At 36.8% G+C, this 18,944-nt stretch overlaps 1 long non-coding RNA gene and 1 other non-coding gene across 2 annotated transcripts; one reads left to right on the forward strand and one right to left on the reverse strand.

The window, feature by feature from the left end:
* Positions 1 to 1,983: 1,983 nt before the first annotated feature.
* Positions 1,984 to 2,090, reverse strand: LOC136221109 (small nucleolar RNA R71). The gene has a single exon (XR_010684897.1). It is a non-coding gene; the product is annotated as a small nucleolar RNA R71 (small nucleolar RNA).
* Positions 2,091 to 17,745: 15,655 nt separating this feature from the next.
* LOC136217587 (uncharacterized) lies at positions 17,746 to 18,670 on the forward strand. Its single transcript, XR_010683500.1, has 3 exons — positions 17,746 to 18,216; positions 18,304 to 18,380; positions 18,460 to 18,670. It is a non-coding gene; the product is annotated as an uncharacterized lncRNA (long non-coding RNA).
* Positions 18,671 to 18,944: the final 274 nt, after the last annotated feature.

The following is an 18,944-nucleotide window of genomic DNA, read 5'->3' on the forward strand; positions in this document are numbered from 1 at the left end:
AGGATCCCAGACCCGCGGCCGCGACACGCGCGGTACAACCAATTCTCCCCTTCGTCCGTCGCTCAGCTCAGTGCTACGTCATTCACGGCCGCGGATTACTATCCTCGGTAAGTGCAGAAATTCACCAAGAGCATTTAACACATGCTGAAAATCCAAGAAACGCGTTCGTTCAAGTGGATAAAGACGTCCTTTCACAACGGACACGACTCTTAACCAACGGATACATCACTTCAAACACAACTCTTCAACATCTATAAATAAAGAGTTGATGTTGAGAAAAAGTGTAATGAAATGCTATAATATAGATATAGAAATCAGAGCGTAGAACTTATGTCGAAGTTCTAAGTAAAAACATTTCGAGAGTTAGAAATTAGATTCTGTACAAAACAAGATGAGGTACACATATTGTTTATAGTTTAATTACAACTCAGTAGCGTTTAGACATTGTTCCAGTTTTAGTTTGCATCATGGTAGTGGCCGACCGAATCCCTATTACAAAGTTACAGCGAGAAGATTGAGTAAAGTGTTCGCCCCCGAGCCTGACAACCTCCTAGGAAACCCAAGGAAGCGGAACCGATCAAGCCCTTCACTTGCACGCCCTCGAAGAACTCGATGCTCCTTATTCTCTGTAAACTTGTATCAATTTACATTTCATCTAATAAAGTCCGTTCTATTCGACAAATCATTATGCAGCACTTATGGTAACCAATCCAATATAAGTGAGGCTGGTGTTTTCATTAATATGCACTTGAATTCAAAATCATTACAAGGAAACTTTGTTGAACACTTAGGCAAATTATCATCTCGAAAGAATGTTAATTTGAGTAAGGGCAACTATCCCGAAAGGGTTTTGTCGCGTTCAAAGCCAATTAATTAGAGGTTCCGTCATTTATTTCATCATCATAATAATACAAAGTTTAAGTTGTTTTCTTTGCTTAATGCAAATGAACAAATTCATTCCTTTTTCTAATAAGTTCTAAATGTTCCTCTTTTGTAAAATTCATCCTTAAAATCAGAAGATCTTTCTAACAATCGATTTATTCTAAATATATAATCTTATTCCAGCATTTTCAAATACTCAAAGTTTTCAAATTCAATCAAATAAATTTCCTAAATTCAATTAATCCAATTTTCACTTTTTATTTACATTTTATAAATCTAACAAGTTCGAAATTAAAGATTCAAAAATAAGTTTTTCGTTAAAAAAACGTATCTCTGTGGGATCGATATTTTTATTACTACAAGCGAAACCGTGCACTTGCGGAAATCGCTCAACAAGTTTTTAGCGCCGTTGCCGGGGATACGCCAAAATTTTTGACAAAATTTTTATTTTTCGCATTTTATTTTCGAATCTAGGTTTATACATTATTTTTATACAACTTTTATATTTTATTTATTTTCAGTTTTATAACATATTTGCTTTCAATTTTGTTTTGAAGGTAGTTTGGCTCGTGTTACAATTTCAAGTTGATGCGCAGTTCATGAAATTCGGGCACGCCACCAGATCCTTTTGATCCAGAAATTGAAAGAACACTTAAGAAAAACAAGAAAAACAATAAAAAAGACAAAACACCCTTAAAAACAAAAGTAGACCAGCCAGAAATTATGGCCGATCCACCGACACTTATGGATTACGCTAGGCCAGGAATGGCCGGTGTAACTAATAGTGTAGTTAGACCCCGTATAAACGCAAATCAATTTGAAATTAAGCCTGCTTTGCTTAATATGTTGCAAAACAACGTAACGTTTTACGGATTGCCTAACGAAAACCCTAATGCACATTTGACAAATTTCTTAGAAATTTGTGACACTTCTAAAATTACTGATGTAACAGCCGAAGCAATCAAACTTCGCCTCTTTCCTTTCACTTTGAAGGATAAGGCAAAAATTTGGTTAACTTCTATGCCTGCTGCAACATTTGAAACTTGGGACCAATTAGCCCAAGCATTTTTACAAAAATATTTTCCCTTAGCAAAAACCGCAAGAGTCATCAAAGAGTTGACATCTTTCACACAAAATGATAATGAAACTCTTTATGAAGCTTGGGAACGTTTTAAAGAACTTCAACGTTTATGCCCACACCACCAATTGCCAGATGCACTTTTAATGCAGACATTCTATAATGGATTAAATCCTACGACTAGAGGTTCATTAGATGCTATGTCTGGAGGGTTATTTATGAAGAAGACGTCCGCCCAAGCAAGAGAACTTTTGGAGGAAATGGCAATCAACAGCAGTATGTGGCCCGCAGAGCGTGGACATATACCGACGGCGAAACCATCATCCTCATGTACATCATCGGTTAAAGGTATAATGAATCTTGATCCTGTAGCAATGTTACAAGCCCAATTTTCTGCCTTATCGCACAAAATTGATAAATTTATGGCACCATGCGATCCTAATGATCCGATCCAGAGAGACATTGACTACGAAGGTATGAACGAGATAGAACAGGTAAATTTTGTCTAAGGACAAAACCAAACTACTAATCCTTATTCTAATACTTATAATCCTAGATGGAGAAATCATCCTAACTTTAACTGGAAAGATGGTAATAATAATAATAATGCAAATGCTAATCAATATCGTATAAACAATTATCAAAATCAAACAAGAGATACGATTAGCACTTTATCTTCAAAAATCGACAAATTTATAGATGCTATGAATGGAAAGGTAAGTAATCAAGACGATGGTTTTAAACGGATCGAAAATAAATTCGATCAGCTTATCAAAAACCAATCATCTAGCATCCATAATTTGGAGGTTCAAATTGGACAACTTGCTAAATCAATTCCATCCCGCAAAGAGGGAAGTCTTCCCAGCCAAACGGAAGAAAATCCGAAAGAGCATGTTAAGGCTATCACTCTTCGTTCGGGGAAAAACTACTTAGGTCCGGAAATGCCCGAAAATTCAACTTTACCTGGAAATGATTTACCAAAATCCAAAGAAGATACATTAAAACAAAAAGATACACCAATTGACTCTAATCCGAAACCCTTTGTACCAAAGCCACCTTTTCCACACAGGGTCCGAAATAAGGACCATGATAAACAACTGTTATCATTTTTGGACAAACTTAAAAATTTACATATAAATTTAACATTCATGGATGCGATTACGCAAATCCCTAACTATGGAAAATTCTTGAAAGATTTAATTTCAAAAAAGATTAGTTGGGAAGGAATTTCATCCATTTCTCTTTCTGAAGAATGTAGTTCGATAGTATCAAGCAAATTACCTACTAAACTCAAAGATCCCGGATGCTTTACCATTCCGTGTACATTGGGAAATATGGAATTCCCAAGTTGTCTTTGTGATTTAGGAGCTAGTATAAACTTGATGCCATTGTCTATTTTTGAAAAATTAGGTTTAGAAGAAGACATCAAGCGTACCAATATGGTTTTGCAATTAGCGGATCAATCCACTAAAAGACCATATGGTATAATTGAAGACGTTTTGGTAAAAGTTGACAAATTTATTTTTCCTACTGATTTTGTTATCTTAGATTTTGCTTATGATGCTAATTGTCCGCTAATCTTTGGTAGACCGTTCATGAACACGGGACGTGCTCTAGTTAATGTGTCGGAAGGAAAATTAGTTTTAAGGATAGGTGACGATAAGATCGAGTTCGATATGAATCAAGCAATGAAATATCCTATGGAGGATTTTGCTTGCATGAAACTTGATTTAATTGAAGAATGTGTTAATGACATTGTTCAAAGAGAAGAAATAATAGAACCTATAATGGGTGAAGAATTAGAAGATAAGGACCCAGAGCCTTTGATTCGAGAAGATGGACCAGTTCCGCCTTCAGTTGTAATTCCACCTAAATTAGAACTTAAAGAGTTACCAAACCATTTGAGATACAACAAAGAATATTGGGCTAGTAGGGAACTTAACAAAATTTATTACGAAAATATTTCCGAAATAGAAACTAGTTTCGTAACAAGATTTCATGACATTTAAATCATTTCATTTTTCTTTTATTATTTTTATTTTTATTTTTATTTTTGTTTTGTTTTAGATTATATCATTTTAGAATTTTAGATATAGAAATATATATTCGAGTCATGATTAATTTTTAGGAATTTCATAAAAATTAGAAAATTCAGTGATTCTCAGTTGAGAATTTCAGATTCTCAGTTGAGAATTCACATATATGAAATTCTTAATGCGGTAGAAATATTTCTGGACTTATAGAGAATTTCAAATTCTCAGTGGAGAATTTAGGCATGGCTAGAAGTCAGGAAAATTTCTGGACTTGTAGAGGATTTCAGATTCTCAGTTGAGAATTCTGATTGAAAATTGAAGGGAAAATTTTCTGAACTTACCGAGGATGAGGATTCTCGGTAGAGGATCATGAGTTTAGAGTTTTGACAACTGATTTTTGCAGGAAAATCAGCGTGTCGCGACCGCGGGTCAGCATCCTCGGTCGCGACACGGGGGAAATTTTGCCCAGATTGAACCTTTTCTCAGCAGTTGTAACTATTCAGAATGAAACACTAAGTTTTTCTCATTTCTAAAAGGTTTGTTTCATGCCTTTTCACTTCAAAACAACACCTCTTTTCGTCCTAGGATCTTATATATAGGTACTAGAGGTCCAGTTTTCTGTCACTTTCTTTTTCATCTCTATCAGAACTATCTCTGATTTTCTTACCATTCATAAATCCAAACACTAAGTTCAGAACTTTTCTTCCTTACTCTTTCCAAAAATCATGGCTTCCTCAAACACTTCATCTAAGAAAGTTATTGCTTCACGCAATAAACATGTGGATATATCAGAGCGTTATGGATGTAACTTTCCCATCTTCAATCACGATGAGGGAAGGCGCTTCCTGAAACTTCGATACACTTTCTTTGTCGGAATGCTGTACATGGACGACTTTCTTAATGATCAATTAGGAATTAAAGATGATATGAGTCGCTACATAGAAATTTAGGACATATGAATTCATTAATTCATTCATTTAAGTCCTAACTCAATTAACCAATCGTTACATCTTAACGACACACTAATCGCCTACTAATCGCACGATAATCGCATTATGCATACAAAACTTCTACTGACAATGAGATGAATCTAAAATGTATGTATTCAATCATGAAAATATATATGAATGTGGGAAGACTCATATGTTAGGGTTTTGGGGATGTTACAGTTCTTCCCCCCTTAAAGAATTTCGTCCCCGAAATTCACTTACCAGAAGCTTCAAATAGGTAAGGATATTGTGTCCTCATATTTTCTTCTACCTCCCAAGTTGCCTCATCAAGTGTTTGATTATGACTCCATCTCACCTTAACCATTGGAATTTCACGGTTTCTGAGTCGTTTCATTTCTCGTCCCAAAATCTCTAAAGGTTGCTCACGAATAGTTAAGTCTGTATTCACTATTGCAATCTCAGGTTCAGGAATCATATGACTTGGGTCTGATCTATATCTTCTCAATACTGACACATGAAATACATCATGTATTAAAGACAATTCTGGTGGTAGAGCTAACCTATAAGCCAATGGTCCAACTCTCTCAATGATCTCATAAGGCCCGATGTATCTTGGATTCAACTTCCCTCTTCTGCCAAAACGAACTATTCCTTTCCATGGAGATATTTTTAAAAACACTTTATCTCCAACTTTATATTCCATCTCCCTTCGGTGCTGATCCACATAGGCTTTCTGACGTTCCTGTGCAGCTTTTAAATACTTCTTTATGACATTGATCTTCTCAACAGTTTCCTGGACTAACTCAGGTCCTTCCAATTGTCTCATTCCTTCAACATCCCAACATATAGGGCTTCTACACGGTCTTCCATATAGTGCCTCATAAGGTGCCATGCCTATACTTGAATAGGATGGACCAGATTTGTCGATATGAAGTTTCCTAAATTGGGGACTGGGTGTTAGAGTTTTTCTGCACTGTGCGTTTTGTTAACAAGCGTCGTGTGCGTCTCAGTTTTCGTCGGGATGGCAAAACTTTCACTTTTGGATATCCTGAATTGCATGCTTGGTTTGGTTTTCCTTTGAAGGATGCTACCAAACGCCATCATGGAAGAGATATGACGTCCACTGATATTTGGCGAATGCTCACCGGTATCTGGCCTTTCCACCCAAAACTTGCCTATAATAAGTCTTTCTATTCCAACTCTATACTATATTTGCATAAGTTTCTGAGTCACAGCCTGTTCGGTCGCACATTCAGTAGTGTCGTCCAAGAATCTGATCTTTATGTCCTTGGCGATATATTTCAAGGCAACGTGGTTGATTCTTCAAAAATTCTGATGGAGGGCCTTGTTGCAGCATCTAGATCCAAGGCTAAGAAGGTTGGGTTCGGGAATATTATATGTGGAATAATTCTAGGGACCAAGGGAAGTATTTCTGTTCCTTGGAGTGATGCTGAATCTTTCTCGATGCTAGACTATGAATTTTTAGAATTTGAAGGTCTAGTGAAGCGAGTTTTTCGATCAGGACCAAATTTTCTTTCTGCACAAGAACGACAAGCCTTCGTGCAGTTGAAAATAGAACGATATAGGGCTAAGAAAATCCCGATTGAAGGGGACGAATTTTTAGCATAGCTTGTGTTTTGTTTGTTTGTAAATATATGTTAATAAATAAAAATTTCTCTTTTGCATTATACTTTGTTTTTGATTATATGGTTACATTTTAATTTCATAAATTTAGACCAATGAATCAATTAAATGCAAACTTAATCATTTCATTAACTAATTAATTGATTAATAATTAAATTTCAAGTTCCTAACATAAGATTCATTTAACTTAACTTAATGAATGCACATAAATGTTTCAATTAATTATAGTTACAAACCTTTCATATTCATAATTTTAACATTTATTACTTAATGCATTTTTCATTTTAATTTTCTATTAATAAGGATAAACCTTTGGTTTTCCTTATCATTTAATGATTTTCATTTATGTTTTAAGTACAGATTTCATTTTTCAGGAAGTTTAGGATATAATTTATCAAGAAAATGCACGAAATGAAGTAAATAAGCTGAATTTGGGTAGCCACGAGGTGATCCGCGACCGCGGATGCGCTTCCACGGTAACATCAGAAAAATTCCAGAAAATTTCAGACACAAGATTCGCTGCCCAGCGCGATTCGCGGCCGCGAATGTTGGATTCTCGGTAACTTCAGATTTTTCTTCTCAAATTTCAGAGGATATGTTGGTTGAAAAACGCGATCCGCGACCGCGGATATACATCCACGACCGCGACACGCGTAATTCAGGCACTTCAGGTCCGATTTTCGACCTATTTTTCCATTCTTCCTATACCTTTTCCTTTTCTATTTAACCTATACCTATTCTTCTTCCTATTCATCCTCTATTTACACCTTTTCCTATTCAACCTCTAACTATATTAATTACTCTTCCTATTTCAACTCTACCTATTCCAATTCCTATTCCTACTCTAACTATTTAACTTCCTACTCAAACCCTATATATACCTATTACTTACACAAACCTTACATCACCTCCAAATTTAACCAATCCCCTACTCTTACCCCTTCCCAATACCTTACTTTTACTCTTCCCAATTTCATCATTACCCTTTTCAATCACCTACACCTTTCAACCTCAAGAATCCACAACACTTATACTTCATCTTCAACCTCAAGCTTTTCTCTCTTTTCATCTTTTTCATCTTTTTCTCTAAAACCCTAACATTCATAACTCATAAACACCACAACCATGCCTAGAGCAAAGCGTGTTGGACACAAGCCAGCTGTCACTGAGGCTAATCGCCTTAGGGTTAGTTGCGGGGCTTATTTCGACATTCATTCTGAAGAAGAAGTTGGACGTTTCAAGCACTTTTCACACGCCAATCGTAAGTTCGTGGATATGCAGTTTCTTGACTTTGATTCGGTAAGGAAGTTGAACTTCACTACACAAATTACTGCTTTTATTGAAACTTTGGGATGGGAAACTTTTGCTTCTATGCGTTTTCCACAAATTCAAGAGTATGTGGTTGAGTTTTTGGTTACTTTAACAATGAACAAGAAGAGGACATAAATTTCTTTTCGGAATAAGGGTATTACCTATACCGTTGATTATGAGGCTATGGGTAACATGTTTGGTTTCCCTACTAGTGACTTTTATGATAAGCCTCGGGATTTTGATAATAACTCTTTTTGGCAAACTCTGTCTGACCAAACTTCTTTTGATTCTAAGAACACTTCGAGCAAGTTAATTAAGGATAATTGTGTGTTCTTCTTTCACAAGTATTTGAGCTTTTCACTTTTTGGTCGTGTTGAGAGTTCCAAGATTCAAGTCCGGGATTTGTTTGTTTGGGATTGTTTGTTCAAGGGTTTGCGGGTGGATAGCATTGGAATGCTTTTTGATAATTTGTATCGTGCTTCGAGGGCTCATACCATTCAAGTCCCTCTCGGTAATTTGATCACCGCTATTGTTTTGGGGGCACGGGATGAATTGGCAACTTTTAATATGTCCACCTACCATGGCTATGTTCCAGTTTTGGACATTGCGGCTCTTGAGCGGGCTCATTTATTGGTTTCTGCGGCTCCTCCTGTTTTTATTTCGTATGCTATCCGTATTGCACATCTTCGTGGCACTATGGGTGGAGGTGCTTCTAGTTCTCATAATGTAGGTACCGATGAAGAAGGAGCGGAGGACGGTGGAGAAGCTGCACCACAAGCCCAAGCAACACAAGATACTGATCCGGTGGATTTAAGGCGGATTTTGAACCAAATCAACGCAAATAATCGACAAATGAATTTGCGAATTGATGATTTGGTGGAGAACAATATGGTGATGAATGACAACCTCAATACTTTGCGGCGTGCGCATCGTTCAACTCGGCATCGGATGCTTTCATTTCTCCGACGCCGAAATGTGGAAACTTCACCAACACCTCCGGATTCCCCGCCACATGCTTAGGTTTTATCTTTTATTTTTATCTTATCTTATTTCAATTTCAGTTTCGTACATTTTTATATTTATTATGTTTCGTACAATTTCTAATTTCACTTTAATTTTATGATGAATGTTTTTGCTATATCTGTCGTTTATTTCCGTTTGTTTTATCTTTAGTGTTTTATCTCCATTTTTTGCCCCCATGAGGACATGGTCCAATTTAAGTGTGGGAGGAGATATATACATATATCATTTTATGCAAACGAATGAATGAATGTATGCAAATGAATGAATGAATGTATGCATCGTTTGTTTTTCAAAATACAAATGCAACGTATATTGCAACACTTTTAAATATATTGCAACAAATGAAAAAACTTAACATTTTTTTTTATGAAATATCATTTTTTTGATTATTTTTAGGTTATCATTATCGATAGAAATAAATATTTCTATACGGGTAATATTTTTCAAAATATATTTTTCACAAATCTTCGACACGATTTTAAGTAAAATTGTCTCGAGTGAATGTATTTAAGTAAAAATTCTTTATTTTTAATCTCTATTTCATATCATGAAATTCATGATACAATAAATCTTATTTTAAATTTTCAATTAGGTTTATAGGCATTAAATTTGAACTAACAATTTTTTTTAGCTCGGTTTTGATTTTGTCTTACATTAACACCAATTGAAGTTTTTAAGGAAACTATAGCCATAATACATGTTGAATTTTAAGTCAATATAGGATGAATGTGCTAATTTTCTTTTTCCCAAGTTATAATCAATAAATCGTATTCTTAACTTTTGGCCACGATTGAGACCAACCTTATCACAATCGAGGTATGAAAGGGAAGAAATTAATAAGTAAAGCGTACTTTTGGCCACGGTTGCGACCACCCTTATCACAATCGAGGTATAAAAGGAACGTTTAAATTAGAAAAATTAAGCGTGTTTAAAGTTTAAAGTAACGATTGCGTCCACCCATGGCATGGTCGGTACCTCTTAAGCGAACACAAAACAAATGCATATAAAGTTACGATCGAGACCACCCTTATCACGGGCGTAACTAAGCAAATAAACTAAACTAAATACTCATATATAATAATTCATGTTTGGGAAAGGAAATTTGGTGCTTTGAAATGCCTTGAGATGGAAAACTCAATAACGTGCGTGCTTACATCGTCCCGAATACTTCAATTTAAAAATTGAAATACAAGACGAATGATATATCGTATTTATACTAAGTTAGTTTGATATTTTGCGTATAAATTTGCCATGTGAAGTTAGTCTTTTCGGCTTAACTAATTTAAAAGGTAAACACAAAGATATATGTTTTATTTTTTTTATAAAGAGATTAGTTAAGGAATAAATTCAGTGAAATTTTGCTCGGGACTAGCAAAAGATTAAGTGTGGAGATTTGTTAAGCCCAAAATATACCTAAAATATCATTAACATTTACATCATTTTTATTACGAATTTGTGTTATTTATATCTGTTTAGATTACTTTTACTTTCGAATATCTTTCTTTCTTGCAAGGTACTTGAATATTTGGTAAAATCCAAATAGGAACGAAAAAGGATCTAAAACAGAAGAAAAACCCTTCAAAAGGAGTCAAAGACGACGTAAATCGAAAGCGCCAAGTCGAGGACACGAACGAAAGCAAGAAGTAAGAAAACCTGCCGGGCCGCGACAGAGGATCCCAGACCCGCGGCCGCGACACGCGCGGTACAACCAATTCTCCCCTTCGTCCGTCGCTCAGCTCAGTGCTACGTCATTCACGGCCGCGGATTACTATCCTCGGTAAGTGCAGAAATTCACCAAGAGCATTTAACACATGCTGAAAATCCAAGAAACGCGTTCGTTCAAGTGGATAAAGACGTCCTTTCACAACGGACACGACTCTTAACCAACGGATACATCACTTCAAACACAACTCTTCAACATCTATAAATAAAGAGTTGATGTTGAGAAAAAGTGTAATGAAATGCTATAATATAGATATAGAAATCAGAGCGTAGAACTTATGTCGAAGTTCTAAGTAAAAACATTTCGAGAGTTAGAAATTAGATTCTGTACAAAACAAGATGAGGTACACATATTGTTTATAGTTTAATTACAACTCAGTAGCGTTTAGACATTGTTCCAGTTTTAGTTTGCATCATGGTAGTGGCCGACCGAATCCCTATTACAAAGTTACAGCGAGAAGATTGAGTAAAGTGTTCGCCCCCGAGCCTGACAACCTCCTAGGAAACCCAAGGAAGCGGAACCGATCAAGCCCTTCACTTGCACGCCCTCGAAGAACTCGATGCTCCTTATTCTCTGTAAACTTGTATCAATTTACATTTCATCTAATAAAGTCCGTTCTATTCGACAAATCATTATGCAGCACTTATGGTAACCAATCCAATATAAGTGAGGCTGGTGTTTTCATTAATATGCACTTGAATTCAAAATCATTACAAGGAAACTTTGTTGAACACTTAGGCAAATTATCATCTCGAAAGAATGTTAATTTGAGTAAGGGCAACTATCCCGAAAGGGTTTTGTCGCGTTCAAAGCCAATTAATTAGAGGTTCCGTCATTTATTTCATCATCATAATAATACAAAGTTTAAGTTGTTTTCTTTGCTTAATGCAAATGAACAAATTCATTCCTTTTTCTAATAAGTTCTAAATGTTCCTGTTTTGTAAAATTCATCCTTAAAATCAGAAGATCTTTCTAACAATCGATTTATTCTAAATATATAATCTTATTCCAGCATTTTCAAATACTCAAAGTTTTCAAATTCAATCAAATAAATTTCCTAAATTCAATTAATCCAATTTTCACTTTTTATTTACATTTTATAAATCTAACAAGTTCGAAATTAAAGATTCAAAAATAAGTTTTTCGTTAAAAAACGTATCTCTGTGGGATCGATATTTTTATTACTACAAGCGAAACCGTGCACTTGCGGAAATCGCTCAACAACCATCATCCAAAACAGAACGAGGAACCCTGACCGAAGCACTGAGCATACTTAGAAGGTATGCTTGAGACTTCCCAACCCAAGTGATACTGTCAGTCAGCATGACAAAGGCTTGATGAAACATTTTAAGCAGAGCCGAGTCATAATACTGATGTTGAGCATTCGAATGACGCACATGTTTGAAGATTGATTGGGAGTGTTGCAGAAGCTCATTAGTCTTTAGCTGGTCAGTTTCCATCGCTTCCTTACTTAAGTTGAGTAGACGGACAACCTCACTAAGTTGCTCAATGGAGCATTGGGAAGAGGAATAGAGTTGTTCGTTAGTTTTGGCTTGCTCAGAATGAAGCTAGGTGAAGAGGTGATGAACTTCAGCAGAAGTTGCATACATAGTGTTCGCAGCTGACAGAGTATGAAATTGACCCTGGAGAGAGTTCAAGTGATTGACCATAGTCAGCTGGAGTTCGGCCAGCTTTGTTATTGATTCCTGCTTGGGCTGTTGAGACTGGAGTGATGTCATGACACTCAGAAGATCATTAAGACCTTTGATTTCTGTGAGAAGCTGAGTGACAGACGAAAGTTGAGTTGGCTCAACAGGAAGTGACCCAGCGGCTTCGGCATTGGTTTGATGAAGGTCCTGGAGCAAAGCTTGAGCTGAGTCAATGATTCTTCGACTAGACTCAGTTGCGTGTAAGTAGTTGTAGGATCCATCAATGTGTGGCCCAAATGTCGGAGTATGAGTGGAACCGCATGGAGGAGGTGTTCGGTTCAATTCATTATTTGAAGTGCCAACATGATCAGCGGCTGGACTTGAGTTTAGATTGCCAACAGGAGCTGACTGGTTGATATTCTGCACTTGTGGTTGTGGAAGAGTATGATCGACATAATTATCTACTTGCTCAGAGTCAGGCTGAAGCTGACTGGTTTGAGGAGGTTGAGGTGTTTCAGCACTGACCTGAGCGGGTGTTTCCTTAGCTAGCTCAACATGTTGAGGAGCAGGAACTTCGAGCACTTGCTCGGTATCACCTTGGCTTAGAGGAGCAATTGAGTCGACATGTTCCTTAGGCTGAGAAATAGAGGCTTGCTTTTCCTGTTGCTCTGGTGGAGACTCAGTGGGATTTGAGAAGAATTTGAACTGCATATCTGAGAGGTCAGTGATCGGATCCCGCAGTGGTGAGTCATCCATAAGATCAATGACAGGGGATTTATGAGCCTTCTTTTTAAGTCTCCTTAATCTCTTAGTCTTTGGAGGAGAGGGGTCAGCAGGAATGGACTCAATTGAGTCAGCAGGTGAAGTTGCCCCTTGATCAGCGTGATCATTTGCTGTTGGCTCAGCTTCGTCTTCAACATGCTCAGTGTTGGTTGGTTCATGTTGCTCAACATTTGCTGTCTCATATTGCTCAACATCTACTATCTCCTCAGCATCAAACTGACCACCCAGTTTATCTTCATCTTGGTCAGTGGGGTTTTTCTCGAGAACAATGCCCTGACTTCTCGCAAAATGAGAGTCTTCAGAGATAACGACTCCAAGTGGGGCTACGTCGATAGGACTTAACCCAGAAGAGACCTTCTTCTTCTTTCTCAGTGGTTGCTCAGGAGTGTCCTCTTTTTCTTCTTCTTGCTCAGGCTCAGCTTGCCTTTTGAGGTTTTCTGCTGACTTAGGTCCAACCTGACCTTGTGCAACTTGAGGCTTTGTTCCCCTGGACACAAACCGAAGCTTTTTCGGAGGAGCGTCAGCGTCCTTGGAGGAGCTTTGAACAGCTTTCCTCTTTCTGTCCTGCTTGTCAGCTTGATCTTTCCTCACTGTCTTTCCTTTTTTGGTCAGCATCCCCTCTGTTTCCTAAACAACGGCCTCTTTTCCTTTCTTGGGCACAATTGGTTGATCATAGACCAAGCCAAACAATGCAGCTGCAGTAATTTCTATACCCCAGGTGTGGATTTCCTCCACCAAACTCACCTGGTGATCTTTGAGGATCCTGGTGATTAGGGAGCCTAATCTAAGAGTTCCAGTACTGCGTTGAAAGGCACCTATAAGGAAGACTGGCATGTTGAGCGGCTGGTAGGTCAGCATATGCCAAATGAAACACTGCTCGAAGTTCGACGCTGAGCTGGTGGAGTTGACTTTCGGAAAGAGGAAATTGGTCAGTATGTAATGGGCCATCTTTTGATTCTAACCCATCGAGGTGCTCGAGATTTCCCCAACATGACCAGCAGGTTTGCAAAACTCAGCGGGATACTTAATTTTATCTTGATCACCAGATTTTCGAAGTTTAGCTCCTTCATTTTTCAGCTAAACAGTTAGGCAAGGTAAGGCGGGTTGATGAAGATGTCTTTCCCTTGAACCTTGGTGACCATGTAGTCCCGGTTATCATCCGCGGATCTTAAGTTAGCGTAGAAATCCTTTACTAACTCAGGGTAGGTGGCTTCTCGAGTTGAGAACAGCTTGGTCCAGCCGTTCTTTGAGATCCACTCACAGAAGGGTTTCTCAGCTTCCACAAATCCCTTCGAGAACCAGCGTGAGTGGTCAACCTTATAACCCCTTATGCTGTTATAAGCTAGGGAGTAGGTACGTGGTGTCTTTCCCTTATCCTGCTTCTGTTTCCCTTTCGAAGAGGTAGCTTGGCCAGCCTTGGTTTTCTTGCTCGGTATAGTGACCTTAGAGTGGTCACGCTGACTAGTTTCTTGAGACTTGGTGGGAGTCTCGCTATATTCCTGCTGAGCAGGAGATGGAGAGTTTTCATTGTAACCCGCACCGGAGAAGTTTGAGAAGTTTGGGAACTTTAGAGAAGAGAGAATTTGAATACCAGAAATTTCTAAGCGTAAAGAGGTACAAGTAGGAATTCGTTCACTATTTATAGAGGTGTCGAGTTGATCTGAAGCGTTGAGGTGGCCGTTTGACCTCGAGATACTCAACCGACAAAGATTCTAGCATTTATGACACAATCGGCGCATGTATTTTCTAATTATTGCGCTTACGTCATCCTATGTGACTATTTAATTCGCGTGTTTAACATTAATTTGTGCAACAGATTCTAAACGTTTAATGTTCTGAGTACCCGGTATTACCCGACCCTAATGGGCTAATGGGACTACCCGAACCCTGTTTTAGAGGGTATGGGAATACCCCCCTGGGTACCCGATACCCGGTATATATCTGATGAGCGCTACCCATTTTCCATTACCCTTATATAAAAAAATATACTACATATACAGACATGGGTTTCGAACCCATGCCCTTTTGATTATAAGGCATAAGCATTACCACTTGGCCATCTCTGTTATTATTGTTTATGTTTAAACTATAAGTTTTATATTATATTACTTTAGTTATTATTTATATAAAACAAAACCCTAAAATGACAGCACCACATCGTTGTTTTTTCTTCTCTTCTGTTCTCTCAAACTTTCCGCCTCTCTCAAAATTACAGTCACCATCGTTTCTCCATTGCTCTTCTCCTCACCGCCTCTCCTCCACTTCTCCATTGATTTTTGTCACCGCCGACGCCGTCAACCACCACCACCGTGCCGCCCTCATTTCATTGTCGGGGGCCTTTGACTCATCGTGAAAGGTATTTACCAAAAACTCATATGCTATTTGCTGCCTCTCTAAGATTTGTGGAGACTTTGATGATTCAAATATTCTTCTACTACTTTTTATATTATTCCCAAATGGGGCTCAACCCAAATTAACAAACAAAAAGAAATAATCAAAAACTAATAGCTGCTATATTTATATTTGTGCTATGATAATATTATAGAGTAAAAAGCAAAATTAAGTTAAGAGAAGTGGGTTTTTATGATATGATATAAAAGAATATTGAGATAGAACTGATGTTGGTTTATTAATTGGAGAGACTAGAGAGCCACTGATATGATATTTGTGATATGATAATGTTGTTGAGGCTTGGTTTTGTTTCTGAATTTTGTCCTTTGTATGTAAGTATTTATATAGTATAATAAGGGACTATTTGTTGCATTGACAATTTGACATTATTACAGTGGATATTTTCAAGTTCATTGAATATATGACATTTCTATTTCTATTTCAATTCTTTTCATTTCTATTGCTATTTAATTAAATGTCATGCATTTATATATTTCTTGTTCACTTTTTAAAAATATGTACCCAACTACTTAGTGTCATGCATTTAGATATTCCTGTTTCTATTATTAATCCTCATTCATGTTTGATGTTAATTCATGTTTTCTATTAATAATGTAATTTCATTATTAAATTTGTAGGTTTCTGTTGCATCATGTCATCGTTTGCAAGTGTGAATACAGGGGATTTAGAAAGTGATAAAAACAAAGAAGTCACTCCACAATCTCAATCCAATAATCCAAGCCAAGATGAAACTAAGCTTAACCCACAACAACATCCACCAAATTCAGAACCTACAAGTGTTTCAACTGCGGGTGGTAAAAAAAGAAAATTGACATCGTGTATGTGGGAACACTTTGAAAAAGTGACGCGTAATGATACAGATTTTGCTGTTTGTAATTATTGCAAAGCAAATCTAAAAGCTCCTAGTGGGAATGGCACTAAATCTTTGCATAATCATTATGCAAAGTGTTCAAATAGGCAAACTCCCAAGATAGACCAATGTTTTCAAAAGCAAAAGCAGATTGTCATTGACAAAAAAGGTGATGGAAAAGTTCAATATGCAAACCAGAGCTTTGATCAAGAATATTCAAGAAATCAGTTAGCTATTGCCATAATTACACATGAGTACCCTTTATCCATTGTTGATCAAGTCCAACTCAGACGTTTTATTACCTCTCTCCAACCTTATTTCAAGATTCCTTGCCGTAATACAACAAAGAAGGATATTATGAAAATTTATGATTGTGAAGCTGAAAAGCTTTACAAAGTCTTGGAGAACTTGAAGAGTAGAATTGCCATAGCAACAGATATGTGGACATCAAATCAAAAGAAGGGATACATGGCAATCACTTGTCATTTTATTGATGATTCTTGGACATTGTGCAGTCATATCTTAAGGTAAATTGAGTGTCTTAACATAATTTGAATTTTTATTGATGTCGATTGGATATTTAACTTTTTAATTGTCACTTTGTAGGTTTCTTTATGTTCCGTCTCCTCACACTAAAGATGAGCTAGCAAGGCATTTGCTAGAGGCATTCACCAAGTGGAATATTGAGACTAAGATATCAACTATTATGGTGGATAATTGCTCTACAAATGATGGTATGGTTTCTATTCTAGCAGAAAAGTTATATGATGATCTTTTGCTTGATGGAAAACTCTTGCACATGAGATGTTGCGCACACATTTTGAATCTTGTGGTAAAGGATGGGATGTCAATTCTTGATAGTGCTATAGTTAGAATAAGGGATAGTGTATCTTTTTGGATTTCCACTCCTCAAAGATTTGAAAAATTTCAAGAAATGGCAAAGCAATTGAAAATATCAACTTCTAAGAAGTTGAGTTTAGATTGTAGAACCCGTTGGAACTCAACTTAATTGATGTTAAAAGATGCAATTCATTATAAAGATGTGTTTCCTAGGTTGAGAATGAGGGAGAAATTATACACTAATGTTCCTACTGATGATGATTGGTTAGTTGCAACTAAGATTGCAGATAAGCTGGAGATTTTCTATACTACCACTGAATTATTTTCTGGTAGAAAGTTTCCTACTTCAAATTGCTTCTTTGTTGCTATTTGTCAAATTCGTAATTCAATAGTGGAATGGATGGATGCTAGTGATGAGGTTACAAGAGCAATGGCACAGAAAATGTTTAACAAGTTTGAAAAATATTGGAGTGCTTGTCATATTGTTTTGGCAATGGCTGTGATTTTAGATCCTAGGTATAAGATGCAAGTTATTTTGTATTATTATCCTATGATCTATAGTGCAAATTCAGATATTGAAATCGAAGAAGTGAAAAAGTCTTGTTACACTTTGTTGAATGAGTATCAATCTAGGGCCAAGAAAAACCAATCTGATTCTACTTTAGGAGGACTTCCACCGGTGCCTTTATTTGAGAGTCAAGTCTTGCAAAAAAAAGGATATGTCCAATTTGGTGGCTTTTTTAACTTCTACATCTAGCACTACACATGTGAAATCGGAATTAGATCATTATCTAGATGAGTCAGTGGTGCCATGGATTGAAAATTTTGACATTCTTAATTGGTGGAAAGTAAATGGAGTGAAATATCCAACCTTGCAAATGATTGCTAGAGATTTTCTAGCTATTCCCGTTTCCACAGTTGCATCTGAATCCGCTTTTAGTACTAGTGGAAGAGTTGTCAATGATTATAGGAGTAAGCTTCGTGAAGATAGTTTGGAAGCATTGATGTGTGCTCAAAATTGGTTGGCGGTTTATGGAGGTAACTATAATAACTTCAAAATTTATGCTTTAATTTCAATTAGAAGTTAAAGAATTACTTAACTAATATATGTGTTTTTATTTGAAGATCCTTCTCAAAATCTTTTCACAAGTGAAACCGAAGAAGACGTTTGTGAAATTATTGCTTGATAATGGTGATTTAAGGTATGTATTTTCCTTTATTCAATATATTTTGATTTTACATTATATAACTTATTAATTTATGTGTTTCATTCTCTTAAAGGTTGATAAAGGCGACACAAAATGGAGCAAAAGCGAAGATTAATCAAAACGGAACAATTTATTTTTAGATGGACGTTTTGTGGATGATTTATAAACTCATGTTGGATATTTGTTTAATTTTTAGATGGATTTTTATGAAATGTATGATTTTGTTAAATTTATTGTATTATTATTTTTTTATTCCTTAACGGGTAAGGGTACCCGCGGGTACCCGCGAAATAACTGGGACGGGTATGGGATGCAGAAATGATACCCATTAGGGTAATGGGACGGGTACGGGTAGTTCCCAGATAAACGGGTAAGGGTATGGGAAGGGCACTACCCGCGGGTACCCTACCCGTTGCCATCCCTAGTGCTTAGTAGCTCAGCTTAAGATAACCACTCAGCGTGTATATCTACTCAGCATGTAATAGTTATTGATTTAGTATAAATCACTCAGCATGGCAATCCACTCAGCATACATATATCACATATTATACTTGGAAT

Source organism: Euphorbia lathyris, chromosome 2 (genome assembly GCF_963576675.1).
Source record: "Euphorbia lathyris chromosome 2, ddEupLath1.1, whole genome shotgun sequence".
NCBI classification, from domain to species: domain Eukaryota; kingdom Viridiplantae; phylum Streptophyta; class Magnoliopsida; order Malpighiales; family Euphorbiaceae; genus Euphorbia; species Euphorbia lathyris.